Genomic DNA, 15,121 nt, shown 5'->3' on the forward strand with positions numbered 1-15,121 from the left:
GCTTTGTCCTCCCTGCGTGAGCGGCGCTTTACATAACGCGACCGGCGCTGCCCGCATCTCCCCCCGGGGGACAAAATAAACTCGCATCTCCCCCCGGGGGACAAAATAAACTCGCATCTCCCCCCGGGGGACAAAATAAACTCGCATCTCCCCCCGGGGGACAAAATAAACTCGCATCTCCCCCCGAGGAATAAAATAAACTCGCATCTCCCCCCGAGGAATAAAATAAACTCGCATCAACCCCCGGGGGACAAAATAAACTCGCATCTCCCCCCGAGGAATAAAATAAACTCGCATCTCCCCCCGGGGAACAAAATAAACTCGCATCTCCCCCCGAGGAATAAAATAAACTCGCATCTCCCCCCGGGGACAAAATAAGCTCGCATCTCCCCCCTGGGGACAAAATAAGCTCGCATCTCCCCCCGGGGACCAAAAAAAAAGTTCACATATTCCCCCGGGGACCCAAAAAACTCGCATCTCCCCCCGGGACCAAAATAAGCTCGCATCTCCCCCCGGGGATCCAAAAAATCTCGTATCTCCTATGGGGGATTCAAAAAATCTCGCATCTCCCCTCGGGACCCAAAAAAGTTCATGTATCTCCCGGGGATCCAAAAAATCTCCCACATCCCCCCAGGATCCAAAAAATCTCGCATCTCCCCCCGGGGGTCCCAAAAAAAGCTCATATATCCCCCGGGGATCCAAAAAATCTCGCATCTCTCCCCGGGGACCCAAAAAATCTCGCATTTCCCCCGCAAAAAAACCGCTCGGAAAGGCTTTTCAAGGACTTCAGCAGCCCCCAGGAGTTAAAATCCGACAGGTTGGAAACATTGTGTTTTGTCCTCCCTGCCGCACACGCGCTGCTGGGAGAAAGTTTCAAAGAGTGTGAGCAAGAAGAGCCAGGAAAATTAAACCCTAATTAAGTGGCCGCGTGGATTATCTGAGCTGAATTAAACCACGCTCATTCAGAGTTAAGGTGACCTCAACTCAATTTAGCCGGCTCTGTCTAGGAAGTTAATTTGGTTTTTTTTTTCTTTCTTTATTTTTTTTTCTCTTTTGCCGTGCTTATCCATGTGTAAACAGGCCTGGGATATTTAAAGAAACATTATCAGGTGAAGTTTACAGCTTTTTCAGCACTAGTACGTGGTGTTTCTTTTGAGGACACTGTATCCCCCCAATGCTCGGGGACATCTTTATTCCAGAATAACCAGATGGACTTCAGTCCCTCTCAATAAAATAAATAAGGGACAGTAATTCCCTCTCAGCACAATAAAAATTCAGCTGAAGGGTGATAAGAGAGCAAAACAATCACCCAGCTTGCACTTTACCTCCCAGTCTGTGAAATCAGGCCTTGTGTGTGTGCAGAGCTGAACTGGAGCTGTGCGAACACCCCTGCTTTGAGAACAAGTGTCCAGGAGTGGAATTACACCGAATTTCCTGCACTCGGGATGCTGTGAGTGACCCCCTCAGGGCCACTCTGCTCCCCACTGCCAACACAAGGAGCTGTTCCTGGAATTCTGGAAACGCTGATCATCACTCTGCCCTTCACCTGCTTTTGTTGTATTTTGCCCCTTCCATAGCCAGGGCTGAGTATTTTCTCTTCTCTCCACAATCAGTCCCAGCTTTGAGCGCTAATTCCCAGCAGAGCACCTTCCCTAAAGGCTGATTATCCATCATTTGCTCTACTCACAGTCAGTGGGAGCAGGAGGTGCTCCAGCAGCCTCAGACCAGCGCCATTCAAAGGCTGCACAGGATTTTAAACTGGAAACACCACCACCATACACATCTGGATACCACAACAGCACCATCACTTTCATTTTACTCAGAGATTACACATGAATTCACTGTTTACGTGCCACTGTTCCAATAAATTCATTGCACCCACCAGCCTAACGTCAGTTTTGTTGTTTTAAATCCTTCCCAAAGTTTGCTGGCTGGAGAATTAGAAATTTATTTCAAGGAAATGATATTTTACATCTGAATTTTCCCACTCCCTCTGCCCAAGGATTGTGTGGTTTCCACTGGAACACCAAGGCTAGGATTGAATCCAGGTTCAGTGAGTGGATAATCTGGATAAACTCAGATAAGAGCAACCAGCACTAAAGGCAGTGGCACTGAATCCTTTCAACACAGCCTGGAGGCCAAGGAATGGCAAGATTTAAATGCTCACCTGGAATCCAGGTTTGATCCCACTGGGCATCAGCTGGAAGTGCTGAAAGCTGAAGCTGGATGAATCCTGACTAGACAAGAAAAACCTATTTTGGGAAGCAAACAAAACTAACCACTGTAACTAATTCAAGGCTCAATTACCCATCTGTGGCAAACATTATTATGCAAGGGTTTGTGTTCTCCCAAACACTGTTCTGTACCTCCAACCAGAATCAATTCAAGCCTCACACTTTGCATTCAGCAGGACTTGGAACGAGATATCTGAATGGTCCCATTTTGGTTTACAGCCTATGGATATTTCAGTGGTTTTTTTTCTCTTCCAGAAAGTGAAAAAACAGTTAAAAACATAATTCTTAGCCTCCACAAATTTTGAAATATTTAGTCTGGATGACTCTTAAGGTTTGAACAGATGCTACTTTTCAATAGTCACATGAGTTACACTGACCCAAAGGCTGTGATAAATTCAATATAATGGCTACTTCAGATCTGGAGCACACAAAGGCTCAAAGCAGGATAGACATGAGGTTAAGTCTAACCCACCCTTCAGCCTGAGAGAAGATGAATCAAACAAAAGTCCTGCTTCCAAAAGCACAGGAATTGATAGCAGGAATTGAGAGCAGTAATAAAAATGCAAGACTTGCTTAGAGAAAAGCTTCTTAGGCTCATCTGGCGTGGCATGAAAGGGGCAAAGGTATGGGGAATGTGGAAAACCACACAGCACCACAAAAGCTTTACAAACTTCATCAGACCTGCAAAGTTTCACCCAAAACTCTTGGAAGGACAAACAGATTTCACATTTCTGCAGCACCACCCCTGGCACTGAAGGAAGCTCACTTCATGGTGATAAAAGTTAAATAATACTCCACTGAGAGAGGATCTTTAGGAGCCCTTCAGGAAGCTCTTCAGGACATAAAGCTGCAAGTTCCTGTCATGTTCAAGAGCTGCAAGAATGCATTTTATGTCAGCTGGGCTCCTTTGCAGGCGTCTGGTGCTCAAGGCTCAAGATAAGGAGTTTATTTCCTGTGTGAAGGACGATGTGACAGGGTCACACACCTCAGCCCGGACACCACAGCTCCACCGAGCCCTGGAGGAGGACCAGAGTCACATCTGGGGATCCCTCCCTCCGAGGATGCTCCAGTTTGTGTCAGGCTCTTCAGTGCCAGGCAGGCAGCACCTCCTCCTTCCCCAAAGTGCCCCTTCCCCCGGTGCCTGCAGGGCTGCTCTGCTGCCTGTAACACAAGCACTCTCATGCATATTGCATCTCCCAGCCCCGAGGAAATGAGGCACTGTCGAGTAATTAAAGCCCGGGGCTGATGACAGAGGCGTGGGAAGCAGGGCCTGGATGTCCAGGCCTGCAGAGCATCAGGTGGGGCTGGGATCGACTCTCCAGAGCAATCCTAGCCTCCCTGTAAGCCACACCAGCCGTGCACAACAAAAAGAAGCCTTTAAAAGTCTGTCTGCAAAATGTCAGGCAACAATGAGCACCTGGATTGGTAAACAACGTAGGGTTTCTCATTTCCCCCCCATAATTCTTTCCCCACATTTAATATGACCTGGTTTGAGAACTTAAAGCCACCAGGACAGCCATTCCCCAGCATCTCTGCTTGTTCAGAACACAACCAGGGGACACACTTCCATTGTATCTCCAGCCTTGTGCTTGAAAAAGACACACCAGACACGTCAAGAAATCATGTCCTGCGGGAAAACTCAGTGCTACAACCTGCAAGTGTGCAAGCAGGATTAGCACTGGTGGGTAACTGGTTGATAATTAGCATTTTGCACAAGTTTAATCTGCTCTTTGCTCACTCCACAGCTGCTTTTCTGCTCCTCACCCTCTTTAGGAATGAAAGGGAGGACTCCTGAGTGCACAGCATGGACAGGGGGAGTTCTCTGGCTGGGATATTGGTCCTGTTTGATAAATCCTGCTCAGCCCACGGCTGCTACTCCTCAAACCCCACAGGACTCCCACCCTGTCAAGCAAGAAGAAGCACTTCTCCCTTTTCCCTTGTGGAAAACGGGCTCCTAGACAGGTGCCAGACCAAGCAAAACTCTTTCTGAGCTGGCAGTGGCATTTTCACAGAGTCCATGGATTCCTGCAGCAGTGGGGGCTGGAGGAGGCAGGGAATCATGTGCTCACAGGCATGGGGAGGAAGAGGGGGAGGAGGAGAACAAGGGGAGAGAGAGAACAAAGTGTCAACATCTTAACTGGGACACACAAAGAGCCAGTTCTTGGTAAGAACTTAATCCAGGATTAACAAGAGGTCAGCTACCTCTGCAAGGAGACTGCACTAAAAGGAGCTAATTAGCTCTCCCTAATTGCACAAAAGGAGCCACACAGAATTAAAGACATTCACCAGCAGCAGGTCCCACCTCACCCAGGAAACACAGCCCTACCTGTTGTCCCCAACACCAGCACGTGGAGAGCCAGGAGAAGTGCAGGGATGGATGGGAAGGAAAAAGACTCTGGGGAGGTTCAGCATCCACAAGTGCTCAAGTGAGAGCTGGAGCCTCCACCAGCCAGGACAAGCATTTGTAGCATGGCCAGAATCTGTCTAGACAGTTTCCTCATCAGCCACTGCCATGGGCTGCCCCAAATCCCTGAGGAAACCACAGCTACCACTTCACAAACAGCGATACCCATCAGGATGTTTGATGCAGCTCTGGCCTCCTTTAAATCAATGTGACCTCTGAAAATGAGGAGGAAGAGTAGCAGAAGGTGAACCAGTTTTTTTCCTGTAGGTTGAGGCCGAGAGAATCCCATCCCAACATGTGGATAAACATCAGGACAAACAGAGAGCACAAAGCATCACGGACAGGTAGCAGATCCCACCTGGAAGCTGCCAGTTTGGAATGATGCAGTGGGAAAGGCTGGCTGAGCTGCCCACCTACAAATCTCCTGCCTGGAATTTCTAACCATGTATTACAAAGACACTCACGCACCTTAAGTTCCCTGTCAGCCTCTGCTTGGTACTAAATCCATCAGGTTTTTTTCCTGTGGAGCCACTGCATGTTCTGTTCTCCTGCACTGGTGCATATTTTACCCCAGAAGCCCTTGCTCTGCACTGACAGATAATGGATCCAGCAGTCAGTGCGCTTGAAAATGAAGATTAACAGGCACATCAATAACGCCAACAGATGTCTCTGAGATGGAGCACTAATAAAAGGAACTCCTGCATTTATTGGGGTTACAGCACTGTGCTGAGGGCTGGGAGGATCAGGCAGACATGGGCCTGAGTGCATCTCAGCAGGATCAGCTCCCAGTTTCAGGGAGGATGAAGGGAAAAGCAAAACAGGTCAATGAGGGAAGGCTGCCCTACACACAAAGAACAATAACAGAAACGGGAGCTCACGCTAATTACAGGTCCCTGTGAAATCATCACAGCAGTGCCTCCATTATTTATCCTTCTTTTCTTCCCTCAGGACAGAGTTAAATGTTATGCCCCTGTACTTCCAGTGACACTGCAGGGGCAGCCAGAAGGCACGAGCAGCACCAAAATTTCACCTCAAACCCAACACAAACAAACGAGTTCTTGGGGTGCCGCTGGGAATACGAGACAGCCACCCCCTCTCAGGAAGTGAGCAGCAACCCTCAGCTGTGCTGCTCCTATGCAGGCTCAGCACAAAGGGAGAGCTCCTGACATCTGGCTAAAGCTTCAATAGCTGCCATTGGGGAGAGCAGAATGAGCATCAGCGGGGCTGGGCTGCAGAGCCTCCTGGTACAGACAGGCCCCATCCAGCACCCCTCTGCTCCCTGTTCCCTGCTCTACTGAGCGGGAATAGCTCGCAGCTCATTCATAAAAAGAAGGAAAATTATCCTAATTATCCTAAAATGGTCCATGGTCCAGTCTCTTTCTCCAGCACTGGCTGGTGCAGTGTGTGCTTCTGCATTGTGTTATTCTGTCATGGCTATTCCAACTCCGCCATTCCTCCCAGCTGTTCCAATCTGTTTATCCAAACAGATACCAGCCCCCTGCAGCCTTCTGCACAGCACTGCCCCAGTCTGTACCTTCAGATTTACCCCAATCCCAGTCCAAGTGCATCCATCCCTGCTCCCACTGGCTTCCTTAACTTTGCTTGGCCCTTTCTTCCAGACTCCCAAAACCTGCTGGGCTCACCCCAAAACTCACCAAAACCACTACAGAGCTGCTCAGTGCAGCCCCTGCTCCCATGACAACAGAATATTTCTCCACTTTAAGCCTCCCCATCTTTTCCCCCCCAACTCCTTCCACCCCGACTGAGATTCCCCATCCATCTCCATCTCCATCTCCATCTCCATCTCCATCCCAGCCCCACATCCTTTTTCCCGAGGAACTGCCTGACCACAAACACACACACACACACACACACACACAGAGGAAGGAGTCCCCCGCCTGCCTGGGAGATGAAAAACGAGGAGTTAAAGGATTCCACCACCTGTCAGCGCATCGCCCTTCCCGGGAGCTGCCTGCGGCTCCTCCCCGCAGCTCTGCCGGGGGGAACACCCCGGAGCCCCCCGGGAACCTCGCTGCTGCTGCTGCTCCGAGCCATTTCACAGCCGCAAAAGGAGTCGACAAAAAGATTCCCCGCTCTGCTAGCGGCTCGGCATGGCTGGGACAAAGGCGGCTTTGCAATGCGCTGCCCGGCTCTGGCAGGGGAGAGAAGCTCCGGGGCCGCTGGAAGGATGTCCCGCATCACCCGCTTAACCCCGGCTGCTCCGAGCTGCTGCCACCCCGGAGAAACTCCGGCATTGCTGCTCTTCTCCTGCTCTTACCCATCTGTTCCGCCGCCCTGCACAGCCCTGGCACCCCGAGCAGGGATTTATTGAATATTCGGTGCTGCTGCACAGCCCTGGCACCCCGAGCAGGGATTTATTAAATATCCCCCTCCTCCCCGCCGTGCAAACCACCAGGGAGCACTTCTGTGACGACAAAGGAGCAGAGAAGTCAGCGTGGACATAAACATCCCAATTACCTCGAAATTCCACTTCCTCGCTCCCACAAAGCTCTGACTTTTCACCCCGAGGGGCTGCGCACCCTCCTAAACCTCATCAGGCAACACCAACCAGCGATTTCCCTGCTAGAACAGCAGCCACCAACAGGAAATTATTTAGGATAAATAGAAATATTTGCCTTCAACACTCGGGCATTTCCAAATACAGACTCTGGGAAAGGCCCATCTTCTGCACGGAGGTTCTACAATGCAGAAGGTAATGATGTGACTCATCTTGAAAGTGTATATAAACACACTTTAAAAACCTGTCTGGGGAAAAATAAACAGAGTTTGTGCCTGATTCCCATCTGGGAAAAGCAGCAACGTGACCCTGCTGCTGTCCTTGGGTTTGTAGCTGCTCCAGGCAGGTGCAAGAGAGGAAACAAAGCCATGACCAGCAATTTAAAGAATTTAGAAAGCAAGAAATCAACACAGATGGACGGGGGAAGAGCAGAAAGCAAATTAAAAATGTTCCTGCAATGTGACATAGGAGCAGGGGGGACTGATGTTACTCGGAGCCCATCAATCACACCTCACGGAATGATGAAATATTTGCTCTGTATGATCAGCTAATCCCAACCAGGAACACGTTAGGAGGGTGGCAAACAAGCAGAAAGATTTTCTTACGGAGCAATGAGTTCAAAGGAAAGCAGCAAAAACATCACAGCACTCATGAGGCTCGTTTGAGAAAACAAACTTGAAGGGTAAACAAAGTGCAGTGGTCAACAAATATTTGAAGAATGTAAATATTGGAGAGAAAGAGAAGCTGTATGAAAAGGTTTGGGTTGTTTTGTTTTGGGTTTTTTTTTTCTTTGAACAATGAGCAATGGTATTATATGAAATTGTGGGAAAGGAACAAGGCTGAAGTCAAATCCTCACACCCAGGAGCAGAAGTGGAATAAACTCATTCACTTGTCATGTTCATAAACAGCAAGAAGTAACTGTTTATAAAAGACAAAACAGAACCACAGAACCACAGAATATCCTGAGCTGGAAGGAACCCACAGGGATTATTGAAATCCAACTCCTGGCCCTGTACAGGACACCCCACTGGCAGGAGATGGATCAATACCTCAATAATATCACACTTTCTTCAGTCTCTAATTCTGCTTTCCATAATTTCCATTTTTTTAAGAGGCAGCAGCCCAGTTTGCAGCAACACAGGACTCTGAAGGTTTGCAATGCTTGGTGTTAGGGCTGGTTGAGTGCTACAATTTCAAGGATTGTTTTGACTTGCTGCATTTTTGTCCCCAAAACTTCCAAGACACGCACAGACATCCACGTGATCTGGAGTTCCATGTGGGAAATCTTGCAAAGTGACATCCAAATCATCCCGAGTTCCTAATCTGGGCTGTGATCCTTGAGAGAACAGATGTCCTCAGGATAATTATGGAATCTCCAAACACGAGCCAGGCACAGGTTGTTTTGGGACAATTATAAGGATTCAGTTTGTGGCTTTGGGAAGTCCCCTGTGGGAAGTGCAGGGGACAGGGATGGATGTCTGCATTTCTCATCCTGGCTCTCACTTCAGTAGAGTTTGCTCTCTTTGCAGAATTGGTTAAACTGTAATAATTTTTTGCTTTTCTAAGCCAAGCTTCCAGTAGGGAATTAAGACACAGCTATTAATAAACACATTAAAAGGAAAAACACCTTTAATCTCCATGTGCCTCATCTGCAAACCAGGACTAATTCCACTTCCTTTCTTCTGCCCTTTGTCCATCTTGACTATTTAGGATGGAATCTCTTCCCACAAACTGGATGAAAATCTCCCAGCACAGCAAATCTCTATTTTCAAGAGCCTCTTTTGCTGTAAAACAACACCATTTTAGAAACAGTTCTATTTCCCAGATCACTTGTGCTATCAGCTGCCTTCAAAACAGAAAAGAATCCATGGGGAACTTGTTCTTCCTGCTGGAAAAATAATACAGCAGGTATTTGAAGCAATGATGCAGCTTTAGTGCCCTGGAGCAGCCACTGAATATTGTTCAGGTTCTGCGAGCCCTGGCCTCCAGACACATCCTTCTTTCCTGGCCTGCAGCTAAGCACGGCTTTGCCTCCCAAACCTCGCTCCCAAAATGTGCATCAGGTTGTGCATCACATTCCTCTAGCAGCTGACAGCTCTGGAAAAAGCCAAACTCCAGCTCTGAGGCTGCCCAGCCACAAAGCAATCTCCTCAGGAGCAAAAGGCACTCCTTTCACATCTCCAGAGCTGCTTTATTTCTGGTCCTGCGGGGTCAGAAACACCCCAAAATTACAGCTCCCAAACTGCTCTGTCTCCAGGGCAAAGCTTTTCATCCACAGCTCCCGTGTGTCCTCACTGCACCAGGGCTGAGACCTTGCAAATGATCTCTGCAATCCTCTGGCCTGGCCACCTCCTTCTCCTGTCCTCTAAACTCTGCCTGATTTCCTCACTATTTCATTAAGGGAATGACTCTAATTAGAGGGAGCTGTTTTTGAATTAAACAAGTTGTGTGTTCCCCCTCCAGCTAATTTGTTTTAGTTCCATGCATTATCCGGGCATTTCTTCTGTTACCAAATCTTTGCTACCCCTCAAAATGCACCTCCTTTTCCCAAAAAAATCTTTTTTTCAGTCCACTCATTTTCTCCTCCATTTTTCTCCTTCCAATTCCAAGGCCTGAAATTAGCTGTGGTCCAAACCACACTCTACCAAACCTGGTATTCTGAGTGGTTTGAAAATTATTCAAAATATATACCCCAAATATATATATATACCAAAATATATAGCCCAAATATATGAATCTCAAAAAAAAATCCCACAAATTCCTCTTTCTCTGCTCCTCTGCCACTTGCATGGAGTGGCTGTGACATTGCCAAAGGAGAGTGGCAGCATTTTGCATCTTTTTTTAGTTGGGAAAAAAGCAGAGCATCTGCCCCCAGATCACTTGGCTGTGACCACAGAGAGCATTCTGTCCTGGAAAAATGGTTACAGGGGAATAAACCACTGGAAAATGCAAAATATCATCAACAGCAAAGGCCTAAATCTGGCCAAAAGGAAAACTTGGGGAAATGAGAAGCTCAGAGAACATTCCAGCATCTTGTATTTAGCGTGTGGCTCTCTTCTTTCCAGAAGAAAATTGAATTCTGTGCAGCATTTTGGGTTTGGTGTCTCCATTTCCTGAGCTTGGATATTTTATCCTTGGATATATTGTTACTGCTCCATTGCAACTTTCATAATTTACTTCAAACAGCCTCAAAACCCTGAAATTAGTAGTTACCAGTCATAATAAGCATCAATTAAAATAATAATGGTGTTAAGATGAACTTTCTAACTCAGAGCTATTCAAGGGAAGGTTCAAGCAAAAACACAGCAGCTGCTCACCATGAATTGGTTAAAATAGAGAGAAATCTGGAATTTCAGCTGGAAAAAGCAGAAGAGGCCTTGACCAGCACACAGTGATTCTGTCAGGAAGCACCACAAGGGTTTTGATGGCAATTTTTGCCTCTTTTCAGGCCTTGCCCACTTGCTGAGCAGAAATGAAGGAGAAATTCCAGCTATGTGAGTGCTTCTCCCCAGTCCAACACAACTATCAACACACATGTGAATCAGACACTTAAAAACGTGGGACGCTGTCCAACACCTCCTTCCAGCACTTGTCCCATGAAAATCTCTGCTCCAGGCAGAGGGAGACGGAAGGGGAGGCAGGTTTGCCTCATTTTTCAAGCAGGGAAAGTGGGGAAGAGGCAAAATCAGGATAAAAATGGTCAATGACAGGTCCAGGGCCTCTTGTGACTCTCAGATCCCACAGCCAGCACCTTCCTTCCCTTTGGAGCAGTCAAACAGCACCCAGCAGCCTCACCTCCACTTTTTATCTCTTCTTCACTGAACTTCCCACGTTTTCAGGCTTTTTAGTGAGGAAGAGAATCTCCAGAACAGCCCCACTGCTGCCTCATTCGCCTCAGCTCCAGGCCCTGAGTGAGCAAAGGCTGCAGAATTCCAGAGCCATTCCCAGCAGTTTGCCCCCTTCACTTGACATTTCTGAGGCTGCTGAAGGGCTGCAGACAGACAGCAAGGTGATCCTGCATCTGACAAGAGGGGATTGCAATTTCCCAGCAAAAAAACTGATTAGGATTCCATTGGCCAAAATAATCTGCAGCCCAAGGAGAGATCTGGGGGAGAGATTCTGGGTGCTGGCAGCGAATTCTGCAAAGTGCAGCTTCTTCATGGCCTAAATCAAAGAACTGCTCTGTCTGGCTGTCCTCAGAGAGGTTTCAATATGCACATATGTATTAGAGAACAGAATTACAGATGTTTATCCAAATTTAAAGCAAAACTCGATGCCAGAAGCCGATCCCATAAGAAACAAAAATATTAAAGGGGTGTTTTTGCCAGTCTCAGATGAAGGGCTTCAAAACGCTTTGGTTTTATTTCAGACGGTCTCCTTCCACTGTAATTTCACGCTTTTACTAAAATAGAAGCTGTGTTTCACAGGCTGCTGCCACTGCAGGTATTAATCCAGTGTGGCACTGTGCAGCCCAGGACAAAAACTGGTGCTGGGCTGATCCTGTTTCTATTTCTGCCTCTCTTGGTGCCCACGAGCACGGGAATTGTGTGCAAAGCTCTTCCTTGACTTTAGCGCACTCAGATTAGGCTCCTCACTGATTCCTAGGGCTTCCCACTATGGAAAAGGGCAGAAAAAATAATATCAAAGCCAGAGAAATTAGCACAAAACCTGTTAATGACCCCTTAGTGACTGCATGCCGCAGAACCAGCTACAAAAGGGACCTGCCAACGCTGCTCCAAGTTGTTCTTCCAGGCACCTGGCACGACACCTGCCTGCTGGAAAAGGATAAAAACTGCACTTTATGGACAGCCAGAATGTTCAGGATGTATGGCCAGCTCAGAATGTTCTGGATGCAGGGGAAGACCAGTGACCTATTAATGAGGTTTGCTCTTCCTACCGCACCGCCGGCGAACGGGAACATTGTGATTCCTCAGATCCATTTGCAGAATTCATAAGGAGCTAAGGCCTCTCCCTTCCCAAACACCAGAGCCATATTTATATGTATGTGGGTCAGCTCTGGTGGTTTTTAGCTGAGGATTATCAGCACCTATTTCTGCCCCCTGAATAAAAGGCACAAAGGAAGATGTGGGCGCAGAAGAATCAATGAAGACAGGAAAGACTGAAAACACAACACCTGAACCTGTAACGTGAAGGTCGAGGGGCACAGTGGGCACAGCAACACAATTATGGAACTTTAACAGGACTATTCTGTGAAGCTTCTCCAAGAACTGGTTTGGAAATCCAATTTCATTTGGGATTATTTGCAGTGCCACAGGACGAAGTTCACTGTCGCTGCACGCAGCAGTTCTCTCAGGCTCTGCAGCTTGGGTACGAAAATGGAAGTGATTTAAGCAGCTTCATCATTTCCCTGGGTAATCAAGGAGCCACGAATCCCAGACACCCACGTTTGTCACCCCTGCGTGTCACAGCGAGGACTCAAAGCCTGGAAGTGAGGACAGAGCCATCCCTCCCTCCCTGTCTCACCAACCTGTTATTTCACATCGCAAAGAAGTGGCAAGGCTGGAAGAGCAGAGCTGGTGGGATGAGTGTGAGAGCTCAGGAACCCCTCCCTCCCCTCTTCCACCCCCTGAGACATCCATTTCCAGAGGCAGGGGAAGGGCAGGGGTCAGCCTGGTGGAGGCACAAAGGGCCCCTGCAGCCTCAGCCTCCAGAATGCAGAAGTGAAACTGCCTCAAGTCAATCTTCACTGCTCCCTGACATCAAACAACTTCTAATTTTAGCTCTGCTGTTCTATAACCCTACCTAGTTCCCATCCCACCCCCACAACTACATAATAGATCCTTCCCTCAGATAAGTAGGGTGTTGGAACATTGAGAGGTTGTTGGTTTCTTTTTTTTTTTTTTCCCCTCACCCACAGGCACTAGGAGAAAAATGAATTACAGATTTATTTTTAGTGGAGCCTTTGGCCCTTATTTTCTCTGCAGGTTCCAGATCACAGGTTCTGCAGCTCAGAACTATTCCAACCAACACAGCAGCACAAGCAATGCAGAGGGAGCCACAAAAGAAGGAAAATCAGACGAGCAGAGTTTTATTCAGTATCCCATTTATGGGACATCAAGTTCAGCTACCAGCTTGTTTTTGTCCCTGCAACGCTCTTCTGGCATTAGATTCTCATTTTTCATCAAAGATCTAAATTGGTTTCCATCTCTGCTGGATCATGAACTCCCCAAAACTCCTAAGAAGGAAGAGCAGGGCAAGCAGCACGGCCTGAGATGGAAGGGGAGGGAAAAGCTGCTGTGGTTTTTTGGCTTCCTGAGATTTAAAGCTGGAGGCCTGGCTGATTGCAGTCCCTGAGGAGCTGTGAGATAACAGTGATGTCAGCCTGGAGGCAGAAGCCCTCTCTCACAATACCAGCTCACAAAAAACACCATTAAAACACAAAAAATGCCTGATTAAAGCAAGACAGCAGAGTGTGATGAGGCAAATCGCTGCTGTCATCTGTCCTGACAGCATCCTGGGGGGCTGCAGCATCACTCCTGCCAGCAGGACGCTGTGCTGGAGCGCTGTGACGGCACAGCAGGGCTTTGCATCACACCACTGTCACCCTCTGATGTCACCCAGCCCCTCTGGCTGTCCCCGCAGCCGCAGCCAGATGGGGATGAGATCATTTTGGGCAGGAGGAGATGGGGAGCTGCAGGAAATGCAGGCAAAGGAGCAGCAATGGGCCAGGATGGAGCCAGAGGTTCCCTGACACCCCTGGCTGTGGGATTTGGTGCGATCAGACAGCACAGGATGGATGTGGGGCCTGGAAACTGGGAAAAGCACATCCCTAAGGGTCAGAGCAGGCTGCTCCTGCTGCCAGCTCTCTGTCCCTCCCCGGTACAGACAGAAATCATGTGTCTGGCTCCGTGAGGAAATCTGGGTTAACCCCGGCAGTGCCGCTCCCGCACCCAGGACCAGAGGATTTGTTTGCATCCCATGCACTGGGTGTTTTATTTCTTTATATAAACACTAACCCTATAAACTCATTTTGTATCAAGGCTGTCCAGCCCACATTAAACACCCCAAGCAATGCATTCATTCTGTCCTTAAATCTGTGCTCCTCCAACCAATCCAGCACAGACAAACACAGAGATTTGGGCAAAGCAGGACCTGAAATAACATCCCTAACTCCCCCTCCTGTGCCTGGATATTGCAGCACAACCAAATAAACAAAACTGTCTGTAAATATCCTCCGGGGAACAGAGTGACAGCTGCAGAGATCCAGAATGCTGTATAATTAAATAAGGCAAGCAATCAGAATATTTGATTTTGTGATTGGGATGAAGGGGGATGCTGAAGAAGCTGGGGTAGCGCTTGTCCAGTGACTCCAGGAGAGCCAGGGGAACTGATCGGGATCTTTTTGGCACCCTGGCAGAACAAAGGGGCCCAGGACTGCCCAGAGGAGCCTGAGGAATGGAGAGGGAAGAGCGTCACCTGCTGAAGCCAGGCCAGCACCTCCTCCAGCCCTGTAATCTGCTTATGTCCCCAGGAATCCTCCAGCAGCCTCCCCGCTCTGCTGCCAGCCCGCACCATCACCAGGATGCTCCAACATGAGCTGTCAGAAACGCTGGGATGAGCCAGGAACACCAAAACTCCAGTGCCACAGTGAGATCTCCCTGCTGGCTCTGTGGGCAGGCAGGGCTGGGGATGCAGTGGGGGCCAGGTCACTGCAGATCCTCTCCATCCCGGCGTTTCCAGCATCTCCAGCACATGCTTTGCTCTCCTGGTACTACACTGAGCTATTATGCAACTCCTCAGCCCAACTGCACAGCACAGAAGGCAGCAGAGCACTGCAGGAAAGGGGCTTTTTTTATTTATTTATTTAAAAAAAGAAATAAATAAAATCGTGTAATATTTTCAAATGTTAATATCCGTATCATTTGTACAGCCTGTGTGAGACAGAGCCATGTACACACAGGGAAAATTCAAAGGCTCTCAGTGTAATTAAATAAAAGACAGAA

At 48.2% G+C, this 15,121-nt stretch overlaps 1 protein-coding gene across 6 annotated transcripts in view; it reads right to left on the reverse strand.

Annotated features, from left to right (window-relative positions):
• Positions 1-15,121, reverse strand: part of GRAMD1B (GRAM domain containing 1B) — a 94,122-nt gene that overhangs the window by 45,328 nt on the left and 33,673 nt on the right. The gene's annotated exons all lie outside the window — the stretch shown is intronic.

Source organism: Poecile atricapillus, chromosome 25 (assembly GCF_030490865.1).
Source record: "Poecile atricapillus isolate bPoeAtr1 chromosome 25, bPoeAtr1.hap1, whole genome shotgun sequence".
NCBI lineage: Eukaryota > Metazoa > Chordata > Aves > Passeriformes > Paridae > Poecile > Poecile atricapillus.